The sequence below is a fragment of the Anabrus simplex genome, chromosome 3, assembly GCF_040414725.1.
Source record: "Anabrus simplex isolate iqAnaSimp1 chromosome 3, ASM4041472v1, whole genome shotgun sequence".
Taxonomy (NCBI): Eukaryota; Metazoa; Arthropoda; class Insecta; order Orthoptera; family Tettigoniidae; genus Anabrus; species Anabrus simplex.
Genome location: NC_090267.1, coordinates 229,065,712 through 229,085,411, shown reverse-complemented (window position 1 = coordinate 229,085,411; position 19,700 = coordinate 229,065,712).

The window sequence follows — 19,700 nt, the reverse complement described above, 5'->3', positions numbered from 1 at the left end:
CCCGACAGGTTCGATCCTGGCTCGGTCTGGTGTTATTTGAAGGTGCTTAAATACGCCAGCCTAGTGTCGGTAGATTTAGTGGCACATAAAAATCTCCTGCGGGACTAAATTCCGGTAAATAGGCGTTTCCGAAAACCGCAAAAGTAGTTAGTGGGACGTAAAGCAAATAACATTATTATTATTATTATTATTATTATTATTATTATTATTATTATTATTATTATTATTATTATTATTATTATTGATAAGGCTAACGTCAGGGCGGCTACACGGTCGAAAATCCTCGCTACGAAGGTTCATCTCCATATTCCAGTAATGGCCTAATGAGTGAAATGCAGAGTGGCCTACTTAAAATTTTCACCGCAAATATATCTGGAACATCAAGAGATATTGAAAAAATGACTTTCACGAATATGGAGGCAGGGAAGGGGCTAATTAAAGTAAATACTATGAACCAGTCAAAAACGTAAGAAAATATAATTTTAGCATAAAATTACTCTTTTGTAATGGACGCCCTGTATTATTTATTGCGCAATCATTAACATGACAAATAACATAAGGAATGACGTTTGTTTCATCGCAATAAGTCAATTACTGTATATCTCGAGGTATTGCAACGTGAAGTTGACGCTTGACACAAACGAAACGCGCAGCAATTCCACACCCCGAGATTCAAGCGCGAACCTCACGTTGCTCTTAATCGCGATGTGATTGATGTACTACGATGCGACAAGCGCTGTACTTAATGTTATTTGCACTGTTATCAAGAGGACTGAAAATCAGAAAAGGGTTTCCAGCTACAGCAAGGGGATATGTAAATAACGGTTTCTATCTTGCATATTTTATTTACCTACACAGTACAGTACAGTATAGTACAGTATAGTACTCTGTATTGTACTATTTCAGAATGAACATAATTCGTACAGCAAAGTTACTGTAACGAAATTTAATGTCATCGGTCGGTGTAAGCCGACCCATTACACTACCCAATACACCCCTCGCCTCTGAAGCTCTATAATGGAACGCTGTGTGTGTATGTTCGTACGGTACTCTACGATGAAGGCTGACTTTTTGGAGATGCGTTTGGGTAAATGACTCTGGTGTACTGTACACAGTAATTGGTATCAATTTTTTTAAACGTGGCATTAATGTAGCTGCCCATCCTTTCTAGGCGTTTGACTTGGTTTTCACAAACGAATAAATGGTTGACATGTTATTACTTTACGGAGAATGTCGAGAAAATGGTACAGGAGCAGAACAACTGTATGCACAGCGTTACTCTAATAGACATCGCCCAACCCGTCCTACCTTCACTAATATTGTTCGAAAACTTTGCGCGAGAGGAAGCTTGTCTCCATGAACGCGGGTTTGAAGCAAGAGAGTAACACACGAAGCAACAGAAGTAGCTGTTCTGGCAGCCGTTGCATTAAATCCTCATGCCTGTTCTCGTGAAATGGAAAGAGAGATTGTAATCCCTCGAACAATCGTGCTGCGCATTATTCACAGGCATAAATACCACCCAAACCACTTGTCACTACATCAAGGGCTTCACGGTAATGACTTTCAAATTCGTCTGGAATACCGCCAGTGGGTTCTGCAGTAACGCCATGACATGCGTTGGGTACTGTTTACCGATGAAGCAACGTTTACAAACCAGAGAAACGTCAACTTACACAATATGCGTTACTGGGAAACGGAACACCTACATTGGCTTTGTTAGGTAGAACATCAAAGTCAGTGGAGCATCAATGTATGGTGTGGTATTGTAGGACAACACATCATTGGCCCGTATTTGTTTGATGGCATTCTTACCGCGCGAAGGTACACGCACGCACATTAATGGTGTCCCGACATAAACAATCAAGACTGCCCCATTCCAGTACTGAAAAGGAGGGGAGAGAGAGTAAAGGGATAGTGTTGAAGGCCACGCCAGTACCGAGAAGGAGGGGAAGGGAGTGAACAAATAGTGCTGAATACACAGTGTGTGTATTCCGGCGTTATACTGTAACATTGCCATAAGGTGGCTCCTATCCTATCTCAGGTGAATCGAGGACGTATTATTGGCATGTGGGAGGCTCAAATGGTTCCCCGAGCAATAGCACAAGCAGTACCATGCAGTGTTAAGACAGTTTGGAGATGGATATAAATATGGCAAGAACGAGGTGAAGAAGGAGTGGTAGACCCGATATAACGCAGCTACAAAATATTCCTAACTAGTATAAAATACTTTTCGGTTAAAAACCTCCTTTACCTCTTAATACTGCAATTATCAGAGTAGGTTACTTTTTAATTTTTTTAATGTTAAAATGCTATTTGTTCGGGGCGTCGACCTATAGAGTTCTTTTGCCCCTACTTGCACAATCTATGAGCCTGCTTGTAATTGGAATTGCGGAAGTGTTGAATGTTGAATGTGAGAAACGTTAAGGACGACACAAACACGCAGTCCCCAGGCCAGGGATATAATCATTTACAATTAAAACCCCCTGACCCGGCCGGGAATCGAACCCGGGGTGGGCGGACGCGTTGCCCCGTACACCACGGGATCGGACGAGTAGGTAACCTAATGCTGTACTTCAATATATCCGTCACTGTGCCCATTTAGATCACAACGAAGTCTTGTAGCGGGCTGTCTGCATGCAGTTTATGCAGCAATGCGTTAAGCGAGAAGGTGAGTCATTGTGCCTTCGACCCTACCCCTTCACTCCCTTCGCCCTTGTTTTGTACTGGATTGGCCTTCAACACTATCCCTTCATTCTCTCCCCCTTCTTTTCAGTACTGGAGTGGGGCAGTGTTGATTGTTTATGTGGGGACACCATTAATGTGCACGTCTGTACAGGCAGTTTTTGAGACGTACCTTACCTGTACTAATGGAAGACCTATAATGGATGCCCTGCGCAAAATGCCATAGAGGCAAGAAATGCACTAAACCAACAATTCCCAAATCGATGGATAGGACGAGGCAGTCCTCTTCAGGGATTTCCAGCTCGATCGACGGACCTTACCCCATTAGATTTTTTCCTTTTGGGACATGTTAAAAATGTGGTGTATCAGAAGGTTCCAACAACAATGGACATCATGAAAGACCGTATTACTGCTGCATGTGCTGCAATAACACCAGAAACACAGACAGCAGTAAGTCGATCAGGATAGGAGCATGCACAGCGTTGTTGCCGTGGAAATGGCGATCTCTTCGAACATGCTTCGTAGAGTTTCTGCCGCGAGAAATCTGGTTGCATACCGGCATACATGTTTGCGTGTTTCTGAGAAGTTTGTTTTGTACGTACTACTGTATAAACATACGTATAAGTCATCACTTCATCATGTGCAAAATTTCAATTGTAATGTAGTAAATAAAACTTTGTCCCGTAGTTGTCATGTAACATTATGTAACTGATGTACAGCTACATACAGTAAACCCGTATTTTCCCCCTCTGCTAGATCCTTGGTCAGCCATTGATTATGTAATACCCTGACCGGTGACATTAATTTCGTTACCGTTGTGTCCATTCTAGGACTGTACAGTAGTAGAGATCAATCGAAAACGAACGAGTAAACCCTTTATTTATTTACCATTATGTGTGACTGGAAATCGGTATTGTTTCAAGCAGTGGCGGCGCGTGACTTTCATCACTGGGGGTTCAAAAGAAGAAAAAATTGCCTCCCCCACAACTTCTCCTCTTCCCATCTCCGCCAGCTTCTCTTCCATCGTGGGCCGTAACCTCCTAAACTAAGATGACTAAAGTTCTAGAAAGTGATCAAATACAAGAGGAGCAGAAAATACGGTAGGCCTACATGCCGAGTTTTACCACATGCAAAATAAGAAATAACTGCTTCATTGAAGTCCGCAGAGTCTCGAACAAAGTTCCTTTCAATTGACAACATAGCAAGAGCAATAAGTCTATCCTCGGTCATTGTGCTGTGCTAGGGTAGAGAAACACCTTTCTGCTTCCGATGTCATGGGAATAGTAACAACTATATTTAAAAGTTTTCATTGGTATTACCTTGCCGCTATTCTTTGCCTCAATGATTTTTGAGTTAAGTTTCTCTCCAAAAGGTAATTATTCTAAAGAAGGCAAATTAATAGGTGTTTAGTAAGTAATGATATATTTGGGACAAGATATTAATTGGAATTTGACAGTTTAATGTGACTTTTGGTAGTAACGATGCTTTTCAACACTAGCGCTAGTTACGTGTTCTATTCTCTGTTGCCTAGTCAAATTCCCGTAAGGCCAACAGATGGCAGGCACATACCCCAACCCCAACAACACAACTAGCTAGTCTTGAGACAGTGGTCTATTGCGCATGCGTAAAGAACAGAGATCCATTTCTGCGATATCCTGGTCTTGCCTTAGTGCTGGCTTTCGTCCCCCCGCACCTCGCCACTCCCTTCGCCTATGTACGGACGGAGAGATCGTCTTTGCAAGAGGGTTCATTCCAGACAAGTATCCAGCCACAGACCTTGCGCAGCTCACATGAATTGAAAGCCAGTACGAGCCAGTACGGGGCTTCACCCGCCCGAACCACGTTCCTCTCCGCACCTGGGGCTTCACCCGCCCGGACCACGTTCCTCTCCGCACCTGGGGCTTCATCCGCCCGGACCACGTTCCTCTCCGCACCTGGGGCTTCACCCGCCCGAACCACGTTCCTCTCCGCACCTGGGGCTTCACCCGCCCGGACCACGTTCCTCTGCGCACCTGGGGCTTCATCCGCCCGGACCACGTTCCTCTCCGCACCTGGGGCTTCACCCGCCCGGACCACGTTCCTCTCCGCACCTGGGGCTTCACCCGCCCGGACCACGTTCCTCTCCGCACCTGGGGCTTCACCCGCCCGAACCACGTTCCTCTCCGCACCTGGGGCTTCATCCGCCCGGACCACGTTCCTCTCCGCACCTGGGGCTTCACCCGCCCGGACCACGTTCCTCTCTGCACCCGGTAAATTTTCAGCGCGCAACCCATGATAAACAACTTTACTTCAAAGCACGGGAAAACACGTCCGTCCATTGCAACAGCTCACTCACGACGATGGGAGAGGAGAGGGCTACATCTGGGAAGAAAGTTACCGTGGCCTTAATAAAGGTCCAGCTCCAGCATTTACCTGGTGTGTTAATGGGAAACCATCCTCAGGGCTACCAGCAGTTCGGAGCGAACTCACTAAATTCGAAATGCAAGCTTACAGCTACGTGGCTCAAACCACGTAGTCAACTCGCTGGCTGCAACATGTAGCAGCCCATGGGAAAATATTAGCCCTCTAAGGAAAAATCCCTAGTTTCTGAAAGTTTGTCCTTGAATTTTATTGATGACAGTAACGGAAGCCTTGATGCTGGGGAACTCATGTTTTTGAGTGTGAGGAAAGTCAGTGAGACAATGGGGAGGTTGTTATTCAATTTTGTGAACTGGTCCTCCACCTCCCTTCGTACTGAATCCTTTATTTCAAACTGCCCAGTTGGGTTTCCTTAAAAGGGTGTCAATGAATAAGAACTGAATAAATACTTATTTACGAACCGAGTGAGTGGCAGCGTGGTTTGCGTCATGTAGATCTCAACTTGCATTCGAGTGATAATGGGTTCGATACCCACTCTTGGCATATCTAAAGATGGTTTTCCGTGGTTTTCCATTTTCTCACCAGACAAAAACTGGAAATGTACCTTCATTAAGGCTACGGTAACTTCTTTGTTACTCCTGGACCCTTTACATCCCTTCGTCGCCATAAGACCTATCTGGGTCAATACGATGAAAGTAATTTGTTAAAAAATAAAATAAACTTATTTACGATGATTCAGTGATACATTCTTCATGTTTAGAATTAGAATTATGCTGCTCCACAGCATAAGTCAGATAACACGTATTAATAAGCCTGTCGCAGTCATATTATTTTGCCTGCCCTTTCCAATAGTGCTATGAACATTTAATACCAGTAATATAGTTTACAGCACTTATTTTCGTACAATATTCTCTATGCTTCGTCCTTTCGGCCGTATCCGGATCTGAACACTTTCAAATGATCTTGCCCGAGATAGTGCAACATACTATTGGCCGTGGCTGACGACTGGTTGGGGTGAGTAGATACACACTTTTTTAAGAGGTTGTCCCTGCGCATTACCACCTGTATGAATAAGTTTTCTCCGGTTTTTGTGGTAAAGAAAACACGAAATTTTCAATGGAAGTTCATTTTTTGGTTATTTAAAATATTGGCCATCGACTTCTACACACTTCGCCCATCTTTCAGGTAAGTAATGAATAACATGCCAGAAAAACTGCTTATCTTTTGCGGCAAACTATTTGTCGAGCCATTTTCCAACTTCCTCGAAATTGCTGAAGTGCTGCTCTGCGAGCACGTGCCTCACTGACGGGGAAAGCTGACAGTCAGATGGCACCGGGTCGGAGCAGTACGGCGGATGAGGAAGGACGTCCCTTTCAAGCGATTCGAAAGTGTCTTTCACTGGTTTTGTTGTGTGAGATGTATTGTCGTGTAACAAAATCTTTTTGCCATGTCTTCTGGCCCGCTCCGGTCGTCTTTCGATCAATGCGTGATAATCATTTGTTGGCGATAGCGTTGTGCATTAATGGATTCAAGAGTTCACACTACACGAGACCGCTCTGGTCCTACCAGACACAAAGTGTGCTCTTCTTGCCGAAGCGATTTGGCGAAACCATGTCTCACATGTTATAATTGTTTTTTTTTATAAGTTGCTTTACGTCGCGCCGACTCAGATAGGTCTTATGGCGACGATGGGACAGGGAAGGGCTAGGAAGTGGAAGGAAGCGGCCGTGGCCTTAATTAAGGTACAGCCCCAGCATTTGCCTGGTGTGAAAATGGGAAACCACGGAAAACCATCTTCAGGGCTGCCGACAGTGGGGTTGGAACCTACTATCTCCCGAATACTGGATACTGGACTCACTTAAGCGACTGCAGCTATCGAGCTCCGTCATGTTCTAATCGATGGAGCATGTTCACCATATGTTTCTACCAGCAAACGATGACTTTCCACAGCCTTTTTCTTTTGATTAAATAAGAAAATCAATGCGTGTCGTAAATGTTCTTTTTCAGGTACAAACGTCGGCATGATCGCTGAACGATACAACACAGACGCTAGTGTTTGGCGGATTCAACTTTTGTGTGTTGGTAGGTTAACGTCGGACGAACAAACTGACGTATGTGTCAAATTCATACGCTGCGTGCTGTTAGCTGGCGTCATCTCTTACTGAAACCGGAAAACACTTATGCATACACCTGGTATTAATGGTCATACTGTCCGGCTCCATGGCTAAATGGTTACAGGGGTCCAGGGTTCGATTCCCGGCAGGGTCGAGAATTTTAACCATCGTTGGTTAATTTCGCTGGCTCTGGGGCTCTACTTCGCAGCACCTGCAAGCCCCTCAGCAATAATCCAAGCGGAATTTAGACAGTAGACTGTTGTTTTATAAGTATGATTGAACTTGATAATTATTTTGGCGTGCAATTAGTGTACCATAAGAGAGGTCTATGAGCTAAGGAAATTAATAATAATAATAATAATAATAATAATAATAATAATAATAATAATAATAATACATTTGCTACCTGTTTTACGTTGCACTAACACATCAAATGTTTTCGGTGACGGAGAGATGGGAAAGGGGTAGGACTGGGAAGCTAAAGATACAGTCCCAGCCTTCGCCTGATGTAAAAATTGGAAACCACGCAAAACCATCTTCAGGGCTGCCGACGGTGGGATTCGAACCCACTATCTCCCGAATGCAAGCTCACAGCTGCGCGACTCTAACCGCATGGTCAACTCGCTCGGTAGTAATAATAATGTCTGACTCTAGTGTATACTGTGAAGTGACTCATATTGCTCGGATTTCTGATGTTGGTTCGCCATTTATACCGACAAATAGCGTTATATACCAACAGAGTGTAATAAGGTCATCAGAGAAATGCGAAAGGGATACAGACTGAGTCCTGTATTTCTGAATATACATACGCGTTGATGTGAAGAACATAGACTTATAATCAACCTGCAGAGTATCCGAGTACAAATGAATTCAGTTCTTGTTCGCCATAAATTTGATCAGCTCATTGCCTGTCTCTCAAGCAGACAACGATCGATTGACACAGTCTATCTGGTTCACACGAGATCGCAGCAGACTGGACAGGCTCACCGACGCATTTAATTAACTGAGGAAAGTGTTAACGATACCTTCGGTTTTCACAGTGAATGAAAATGCTCAATAACGAAATTCTAGACGTCGAATATCTCCATATTTAAAACATGTGCGTGTGTTCTAATGCTCTGGCACTTGGATACTATTCCATTGGTCGTAAAGATGCGTGATTTGCAATCTTTATTTATGGACACGCACCATCTTTGATCAACGAATTAAGTTACTCCTTGCTTCAGAGGCGAAGATGTGAGTGTATGTATTTCTGTGTCCATAGTGATGAAACGAAATGTCGTATAGCTTTTAGTGCCGGGATATCCCAGGACGGGTTCGGCTCGCCAGGTGCAGGTCTTTCTATTTAACACCCGTAGGTGACCTGCGCGTCGTGGTGAGGATGAAATGATGATGAAGACAACACATAAACCCAGCCCTCGTGCCAATGGAATTAACCAATTAAGGTTAAAATCCCCGACCCGGCCGGGAATTGAACCCGGGACCCTCGGAAACGAAGGCCAGTACGCTGACCGTTCAGCCAACGAGTCGGACTCCATAGTGATGACTGCATGTTATGTACTGTGTAGTGAGGTAGGGAGTGGGTGAAACGCGGTGTGGGCGCATAGCCTACTCCTGTCGAATAACACCAAAGAACCTGCTCAAAGCTTGACATCCCCCATCCGATTGACGAATCACCATCAACAGTGTCGCATGCCCTGGCTCCATATGAGCTCTGAGGGGAGAATTGGAGTTGAACCCAGGCTTTAGGCACAAATCTTGAAATTGGTAATTGTATAGGCCAACCAACAATCTGATGTGAAAACCTTTTCCACCAAGGGGATTTGAACCTGCTAACCCCGGCGTCACAACATGAAGAGTTGGCGCGTTAACGATCATGGTCCTAAATAAAACGTTTTACATATTACTCCACAGACGTTGAGGAATGTTCCACACATTTTTAGTTAACTCATTTTAAATTTTGCCTGTATTAGAAATACATTTGAAGAAGATTATAGTACGCTGAAGGAAGACAATTGCCAGCATGAAACTCTTTTGTTTATCAGTGTGTTAAGCACTGAAAATGTAATTTCCATTATTTTGGCAAATCGTATTTATTTGAAGCTGATACTACGGAGGTCGCTATGGTGGAAGCACATACATTGTGGAATCAATAGCTCCCTTTGTGGATCAGTGGAAGAGTGTCGACCTCCACATCCAACGGTCATGGGTTCAAAATACGTTAGAGGTCGATGGATTTTTAAAGGGCGGGAAAACAGTTCATTCGACACTCCATGTCGTACTATATGGGCGTGTAAAAGATGCCTGGTGTGGCATTTGGCTGAAGTTCGAATCGCGGTCGATTATGGGTCGAGATTTTCATCACAAGTATCACGTGACGCCAAGAAGGGCATCCGGTGTTAAACACCCCGCCAAGGCTAAAATGAGCCTAGGTGGCTCAAGCGACCCCAAAAATAACTGGGATAAGCTGCAGAAAATTACTATTACTATTATTATTATTATTATTATTATTATTATTATTATTATTATTATTATTATTATTATTATTATTATTATTATTATTGAAATCGAGATTGATTAGCTCAATGGCTTGGCTACTAGCTTCTAACCTGGAAGGTTGAGGCTCGAAGCCCGGACAATCCTAGATTGAGATTTTCGTCTCAAAAGTCACGTGGCATCGGGAAGAGCATCTGGCTTTAAACCCCCCAGTCAAAGCCAAAATAAGAGTGACATTTTCACACCATTCATAACAGAGACTGGTTGCATAAGGTTTGGCATTACTAGCATCTCTGTCCACCTCCATGTAAAAATGGATAGCTCACTGCCTTTGGTCCAAGGCGTTCCCGAGTTCGAATCCCGACCGGGTTGGGGATTTTAACATTCATTGGTTAATTCTAATGGTTTGAGGGCTGTGTGTGTGTGTCTGCCGTTTATCAGTTGAATTCATCGTAGGTAGGGCCTCATTCCCAAAGACGCGCCGGACGTCTATCAGGCCTCTTCTGAAGTCCCACAACATTATTATACTAGCATCGCTCATACCTTCGTCACTTTCATATCGTCAGAGCCAAGGATGAGACTGAGACAGGTCGATGAAAGTAACATTATTATTATTATTATTATTATTATTATTATTATTATTATTATTATTATTATTATTATTATTATTATTATTATTATTATTATTATTATTATTATTATTCTTGCGTTCTGGCCTTCTAAGGACCACGTTACAATTTCAATTGTTCCTCCTTAGTTGTTCTTTCCTTTTCTTCCAGTATTCTTTCATTGTTTCACTGTGTTTCTTTTTCCTGTCTTCAGTCCACTTTGTGCCTGTTTTCTTTTCCTTCCTCCCTTGGAATCCTTCCATTTGTAAGACTTTCTTCCTAAAAATCTTTCTTTCCAATAATTCTTCTTCTCGTATGTTGTTCCTTTCCAGGTCTTTCTTGACTTCTTGAATCCAGGTGGTAGTTGATTTCTTTTCCCAAAGGTACTTGAAGATTCGTTTAGTTAGTCTATTGTCATCCATTCTGTAAATGTGTCCAAGAAATAGCAATCTCCTTTTTCTTATTGTTTCTGATATGTTTTCTACGTTCTGGTAAATTTCATTGTTACTTCTTAATTTCCAAAACTCTGCAATTCTTGGAGGACCTAATATTTTCCTTATAATTCTTCTTTCTAATATTTCTAATTTATCAAGCTTGTAGTTCAGTGCTAGACATTCGCTGGCATAAAGGCATTCTGGTTTCACTACTGTGTTGTAGTGCTTTATTTTAAGTTTCCTTGATAAGCACTTTTTGTTGTAAGTATTCTTAGTTATACCGTATGCTCTTTCCATCTTTTGTATCCTCTCCTCTATAGCAGATTTTTCTAAACCATTTTCTTGAATTGTCTCACCGAAATATTTGAATTTCTTAACCTTTTCTATTCGACCAATATCCGTTGCTAAAAACTTTGGGGCACTTTTTATATTCGTCAAAAATTTTGTTTTCTCGGCAGAGATTCTCAAGCCTGTCATGTTGGCTGTCTTTTCAAGGAGATTGACTTGCATTGCTGCATCTGTAAGGCTTTCTGAAAGTATGGCAAAGTCATCTGCAAATGCTAGGCAATTTATTGCAACACCTTTGTTCTTCTTCCCCAGCATGAGTGGCAATATTTTAGATTCTTTCAGTTTTTCATTCCAAATTCTTACAATTTTCTCCATGACACAATTGAAAAGGAGTGGAGATAGACCATCGCCCTGCCTGACACCTGTATTTATTTTGAAAGGTCGAGATACTTCACCCATAAATTTTACTTTCGAGATAGTGTCTGTAAGTGTTTCACGAATTAGGTTTGCCAATTTAGTTTTAACTCCAAATTCACGGATTACTTTATCTAGGGTTTCCCTATCAACAGAGTCAAAGGCTTTTTTAAAGTCAATAAATGTTACAACTATGTCTTTGGAGTTTATTAATCTGTGTCGAATTATAGATTTCAGGTTGAAAATCTGTTCGGAGCAAGATCTTCCTTCTCTAAATCCACCTTGATATTCACCCAATTGACTGTCCAGTGTCGATTTTACTCTATTTAGTAGTATTGTTGAGAATATCTTGTAAGCAACTGGCAAGAGAGATATACCTCTGTAGTTGTTGACATCCTGCTTGTTACCCTTCTTGTGTAATGGGTGTATTAGAGCCACTTTCCAATCCTCTGGGATCTTTTCTGTTTCCCAAATTTCTTCAAAGATTATTTGTAGATCTTCTATAATTTTTGGTTCAGCCCATTTTAAAAGTTCAGCTGTTATGGAGTCTTCCCCACTAGCTTTGTTATTTTTAAGATTTTTTATTGCTTCCTTTATTTCTTCCGCTGTTGGAGGTGAATCAGCTTCTAGATTTTCCTGAATTTCTGAAAATTCTAATTTATGATTTGGCTCAGGGCAGTTCAGCAGGTGTTCGAAGTGTTTTGCCAGAATCTCACAATTCTCGGCATTGTTAAGGCCAATATTACCATTTGCATCTCTGAAGCAAATGCTCCGGGATTGATAACCTTTCAGGTTATTCTTAAAGGTCTGATAGAAATTTCGGGAGTTATTTCTTACAAAATTATTCTCAATTTCTAATAGCTGCGATTTTTCAAAAGATCTTTTAACCTGCCTTATTATTCTTGTTGTTTCCTTTCTTTGTTGTTTAAATAGCTCATAGTGTTCATTCTTTCCGGAACATTTCCATTTTTTCCACTTTTTCACTCTTTCCATAAGTGCTTCCTCACATACGTTATTCCACCATACTTTCTTTTTAGTTTTAACTGATCCAAATACTTTCTTCGCTGCACTATTAATCTGTTTAGATAATTCTGGCCATTTGCCATGCTGAGTTATTTTAATTTCTTCCTGAAAGTTTTCTATAGTTGCTTGTGTAATGTTGAGCCTATCTATGTTGTATTTCATTAATTTTCTCGGCCTTCTTTGATTCCTGCGAGGTAGAAGCTTTAGCTTAATTTTAGAGAGGTAATGATCTGAGTCAAACTCCCCACTTCTTATTACTTTAACATTCATAATTTCCTTAATACTTTCTTGAGAAATAGCTACATGGTCCAACTGAAACTCACCTAACATCGGATTTGGGGACACCCATGTTTTAGCCTTTCTTGGAAGTTTCTTAAAGAAGGTAGACATTAATTTTAGGTGAAAGGATTTACAGAGATTAATTAGTCTCATGCCATTTTTGTTTGTTCTTTTGTGTGCCGGATATGCCCCTACTGTTTTGCTGAAAACTTTTTCTTTGCCTACCTGTGCATTAAAATCACCGAGTAGAATAATAACATTTGATTTTGGAATTTTTGACATTTCATCATCTAGAAGACTCCAGAATTCTTCAGTTTTACTTGGGTTCTTGCTATTATCTTCATTTATTGGTGCATGACAGTTAACAAATGTATACTTTTTGTTCTTGCATTTAAGTGTGAGAAGAGATAACCTTTCTGAACTAGATTTAAATTCCATAACATTATCAACTATTGCTTTATGGACATAAAAGGCGGTACCTAGTAGTGGCATTCCTTTCATAATTTTGACTGCTGGTTTACCTTTAAAGATTCTATAATTTTTGGTTTCTGTTACATTCTCATCCATAAACCGTGTCTCTTGAGCTGATAAGATCTGGATTTCATGTCTATCTAAGAAAATTTCCAGTTCTTTCTGTTTGCCAGTTTTTAGCAAGGAATTTACATTAAGAGTGCCTGCAAAGAATTTCCTCTTAAATTTAAGTCTGAAAGGATTCCAAGGATGCTCCGACTCACCCTTATTGCAGATGTTGGGACTCCCCAGAACCCTAGGTCCCAATGCATTGCATAACGCAATGGTGGATTTCTATTTCGAACTACCACCTGGGGTAGTGCTTTCATTCCGCGGACTTTCCATTCTGCAATTGAAATTGTACATTGTACAAGGTAGGAAATTAATTCCAAGATAAGATCGGATTGTTAGTCCGAAATGATTTTTTATTCGTGCTTTACTCCACTAGGTTCTTCCGCTCTCTCCGCCGTTGGGACATTAAATTCCTCATCCGCCTTCGAGACCGTTGACCAGGTTTCACCTGTAACCCTAGGCAGGGGCCCTTACAGGGTGCTACCATCCGGAGCCAGATGGACCCAGGTTTTTTTACGAGGTTGTTACTCCTCCCCCTCCTCCTACCCCATCACTTGCAAGATGGGGCCCCGGGCTTGGGACCGGCAATGGCGGAGTTATTATTATTATTATTATTATTATTATTATTATTATTATTATTATTATTATTATTATTATTATTATTATTATTATTATTATTATTATTATTATTATGGGGAAGTGCAAATAGATAACCATTCCCTCTAAAATACTATCAAAATAAAGGAGATAACAGACCCTTCGAAGAACGAAGGCACAGTTATCGGCAAGAGAAAGCGAGGGGTCAACAGAGGTTTGAAAATAAAGGAATTCCTAGGTGTAACAACGTCGGTTTCTCGGCATCTCACATGGTGTAAAATTACGAATCTCTGCAGTAAATTGAATTATGTTATCAAGCATGAGATTTTACATTTTATTTATACATTATTTTGTTTCGTGGTGATGGTGGTGATTGTAGTTTCGAGGACAAACAACAAGATTAGTAGTTCTTAATAACACTAAGGATCTGCATCGTTCTGGAATTATATTGGTGGACTGTGTAGGCGTCATAAATCCAAATATACCATCGTTAGGATCGGAGAGAAAGAAGTGTTCACCAATGGAGATCGAACTGGAAAAGTGACTTGAACAAAATGCCTCGAAAGAATGGATTTAGTGTCAGATTGAGCTCGGAGACCGTGGTCGCCGTGTATGTCCGAAATTCTGTAAATCTCTGTGTGAGTCAGTTTTAATTACAATTATTTTAACCATATTCTCTCCCGACCACGTCAAACGCACACTGTTGTGGAATGGATTATGTAGTCGTCAAGAGAATGAACCCATCACTAGGTGGAAGTGGAGTAAATGAAAGAGTTGACTTCATATGGAATTATTCCTTGTATGACAGCTTTAATGCTTTTGTGTTTTGTGAGTCACGAAAACAAACGATTGCTCAGGTGTGTGATATTGATCATCACCACTATCTGTTTTCTTTTGTATACTGTTCAGCCTTTCTTTCTCGTTTCTAAATGGGAAATAGGCTTGAGGAATTAATCAGGAGTTGTACATGTCTAGATCATCCATATGTCCGTACCGTTCATTTTGATTGACTTCCACAAGTTTTACAAATACGCCCAGTAGTCCGACAAATGTTCCACGTCTTTCAAATATTTGTGTTTTATTCTCATTAAGCATACAAGAACCATGAATCCGAATTACATCAGTTCCTGAAATTTGCAGGAACTCTAAAAAGATCCTGATAATAATATTGGTTTTACATCCCACAACAGTACTTCTACTGCTTTCGAAGACTTAGTACCGAATTTTTCCCCACAAGGGTTCATTTACGCAGCCGTAAATTTCACGGCAGATTGTGGTAACGAAGATGAGACTTGACAAAATACTGAACTGTGATTCTCCATGGCAATTCCAAACCTACCTTATGGTTCATATCATAAAGTGAAGCGCATATACAGGGTCTCTCATATAAACTCAGGCCGAACAGACGGTGTTTGTATTCTGCGCTACGACAGCTGCCTCAGCCGAACTTATGTCGCGCGCGGCCGCCCTGCTTTAAGCGTATAAACATGAAATCTTACCTTACGAAAGATGTTGGAAGTGTCATCCTCCGTTGGTTATACAGGCATTGTATCTGGTAACGCCGGGCTGAGTGGCTCAGACGGTTAAGGCGCTGGCCTTCTAACCCCAACTTGGCAGGTTCGATCCTGGCTCAGTCCGGTGGTATTTGAAGATGCTAAAATACGACAGCCCCTTGTTGGTAGATTTACTGGCACGTAAAATAACTCCTGCGGGACTAAATTCCGGCACCTTGGCGTCTCCGAAGGCATTAAAAAGTAGTTAGTGGGACGTAAAGCAAATAACATTATTATTATTATTATTATTATTATTATTATTATTATTATTATTATTATTATTATTATGTATCTGGTAACCACACTCTGGCTGACGCGAGAGTGTACTGTTTCTGATTTCATTTATAATGCTTTCTTTCAGTCCCTCCAATGAGTGAGAATTTGTTCGATACAATTTTTCTTTCAGTTTACCCCACAAGTGAAAATCACTCACTGTTAGATCTGGAGAACGAGGGGTAAATAGACCAGCACTCTCTGCAAGCACTTCCGAGATTGTAAGAAGGGAATCTTCTGCTGTATGGGCAGGGACTGAATCTTGTTGAAACAAGTGATTTTTCTTCTTCCGTTAACTGATGGAAGAATAGCGTGAAAATCATCTTGGCATATCTCTGCATTTCCTTTCGTCTCGAAACATATAGGCCCAATTATTCGTCTTGCACTACCAGCACATCAAACACCAATCTTCCTATCATATTGAAGGACTTCATAAACACCATTAGGATTTCCTGCACACCAATAGTGAGAGTTATGACTGTACACACGACCATTACGATGAAACCAGAACGTTTACATATGGAAATGCGGTATTGCAATGATAACTGTCTCACCATTCTAACATCTGGCGACTCATGCTTGCCAGGTCGAACACGTGCAGGCTGCTTGCAAGGTGATGAACTATGCGCGCGCCTCCCACACTGCAGCTGCCGTAGCGCAGAGGCCTGTGTTAGAGACCGATGTACCGGGCGAGTTGGCCGTGCGCGTAGAGGCGCGCGGCTGTGAGCTCGCATCCGGGAGATAGTAGGTTCGAATCCCACTATCGGCAGCCCTGAAAATGGTTTTCCGTGGTTTCCCATTTGCACACCAGGCAAATGCTGGGGCTGTACCTTAATTAAGGCCACGGCCGCTTCCTTCCAACTCCTAGGCCTTTCCTATCCCATCATCGCCGTAAGACCTATCTGTGTCGGCGCGAAGTAAAGCCGCTAGCAAAAAAAAAAAAAAGACCGATGAGGTGAAGTAAGATGATCCTCCACGGGAGTTTACCCTGTGGTCCCCATTTTAGTTTCTTTTTAAGACAAGCAGGAGAAACCATAGAGGTATTCTACTACCCCCGCTCGTAGCGTCTGGGAGAAAATGGCCGTGCCCTATTTCTAGAGCACTATTCCGCTGGAAACTAGTTATAGAACGGGAGAGAGTTAGTTATCAGCCCACTTCACTTCTAATTCGTATTATCTGAGCCTGAGTGAGCACTGTTCCACTTCATTGAACTATTCCTAACATCGTGTCAGAGCTGAGAATCAGCCTCATAACCACGGCGACAGACGCAAATGAAGAGCGCCGTAATCAGAAAGGAGCCTTGGAAGAATAAAGAAAATAAAAATGAAAGACTCTCCAGACTTCGCTAGTGTAATATGGTCGGGGTCAGAATAGAAAAATCCGTCTCCTTTGCTTAATGGTCATTGTATTGGTCTTCGGTTCAGAGAGCTCAAGGTTAGATTCCCGGCCGGGCCGGGGATTTTAACCACGTGTTGTTAATATCTTTATATCGAGGGCTGCGTGTATGTGTGTTCGTATTAATATACATCTTCATTTGCATACATCACATCACACTGCAAGAAACACGCAATATTGGGTACGTTCCAATTCATAGAAAATGTCGACCTCAGGTTATTGGAAAAATAAAAAGTAAAGAAAGAGAGAAGGTGTAAAGAGTATATGCGTTGACCGAGGAGGTCAGACAGAAAAGATGAAAGTGAGGACTTCGGTACATCTAAACTGAAACAGTGCTGGATTCGTCTAGGGCCCTCGTGGTTGGCATTTTTAGGCTTTCTCACATACGTTTCCCGTCAGATACAAATAAATTGAACTCAGATTCATCACAACAATTGCACTAAAAGAGTGAGATTTGACTGAATTCTTGTTATTTATGCCACCACTGTATATTCCAGGAGACCCATTTAATACCAGTCTGAAATTTCTGGCAGTACCCGGAATCGAACCCAAGAGTCCAAGGACGATAGCTAATAGGGCTAACCGTGACACAAAGAAGGTGAACAAGGCTTGCAATAATCATAATATTCTTCTTCTTTTCCCAAACTGCGTCACATATATGGACTTGGTCTAGGATTACGACCGGAAGCCCTTCTTAACGCCAACCCTATGTGGTGGAGTGTATAAAAAATATGCTATTGCGTGTTTCTTGTAGTGTAATGTGTTGGATGCAAATGAATATTTGTATTAATACGAACACAAACACGCAGCCCTTGAGATAAAGAAATTAAAGCACGTGTGGTTAAAATTTCTTGCCTGTCCTGGAATTGAACCCTGGACACTCTCAACCTAAGCCCACTGCGTTGACCATTCAGCAAGGAGCCGGACGCTTCCAGTAATCATAATTTGGACAAGGCATATTGGGTTCATGTCCACCCACCACTGTCCGCACCAATAAACCTTGTACTGTTATAAAAAGCAAAGTCACCTCCGTACAGGCCATGAAGGCCCTTGGAGGAGTGAAAGGTAAAGGCTTCCACCATTGTTAACCTCGGCAAGTGATGGGGTAGAGTGGTTAGCTCTACGCCCGCTTGTACTGTTATAGGCTGAGTAAACCTCGGCCAGTATCTCTGCAGAGGTAGGAGTCTCGATTCTGAATTCATTCACATCGTTCAAAATGAATCGACAACACCTTTACCACGTCAATTAGATATCATCCCTTCCATTATACTAATTGCAATTACAAAATGTTCATACTGCTAATTGCTCAACCAAATTGCTTCTCTGGATGATTACATACTAACAGTCAATCTGTCAATGCTGGTTTCATTCAAACGCATTGATCTTCGAAGAGTTACCCGTTCTCGCAGAGTAATGTTGTTATTATTTCGGTCACCATTTACGGATTTCCTGCACTTTTCATTTTCAGTCACGATCATATCAGATAATAATGTAATATACAAAATACAGTTTCAAGCCGTGTGACGTAAAGAGCAAGCCTGTCAGGTCATGTGACGTCAGATGAGAGCTTGAGTAATGTAATGTTGCCTAGACAAACGGCGCTGTGAGTACGAAATTGGAGGGGGATCAGTAAGCTGTAGCGATTCTCGATTACGATAACGTGGCGAGTACAAATGAGATGGAGCTTCCAGTCTTTATGTCTGTATGAGAAAATCTTATCTGTTCTATGCGGCGAAGGTGTAAAATATTTAGTATGGCGCCGGTCTTGCGTCCAGGGCGGGACGTAAAGAAATCCAGACTAGCTTGCTCAGAGTCCATCTCCTATAAAAATAATTGTTTTTATCGTTGATTCCGAAGAAGTTGAGATGACCTTGCAGACATACAGATAAGTCATTTATCGCCAACACCGATGGACGTATACATCGTACCAACTATCAATTATGTTAAAAATAATAATTCCGCATGTATCTTGAATTATAATCGCATATACGAATATTATGCTATGCTAGAGTATAAACATAAATACCAATATATTTTCATCATATTTATTTATTCAAATTCTGAGAAAATTAAGGAAAAGAAAGAAATATAGTTAAAAAGAATTATCATATCCTTTGAAAATTAATTAATTTTACGTTCATTTGGTAGTATCAAAGATCTTTGATTAAGTTGCAATCATAATTATGTACAACAGGAAAATTGAAATGATTCTGTACACCTCAAATCACTGAAATGAAATCACACCATTATCTTTGTATCATAAATTGTATGTATGAACAAAAATGTCTCTAAACTTCAGTTAAAGTTTTTCGAGATATTTACAAATCATCTTGGGAAATATTACATTTTAGCATCGATTATTTTTCTTCTTGTAATTATTTACTTATTTATTTAGGATGAGGGTAAGATTTTTATCATTCTGGGATTCTGCTTTATGGATGCATCAGGAAAAGGTAAGTACTAATTCAACCATATTATGCTCTAATTTCTATATTAATATCTGATATAACTTATCAGTTCAAATGGATATCATTCATCTTATAAATCTTACAAATTAGTTCAATAACATAAATGTGTCTGATGAGATCGATTGTCAGATGATGA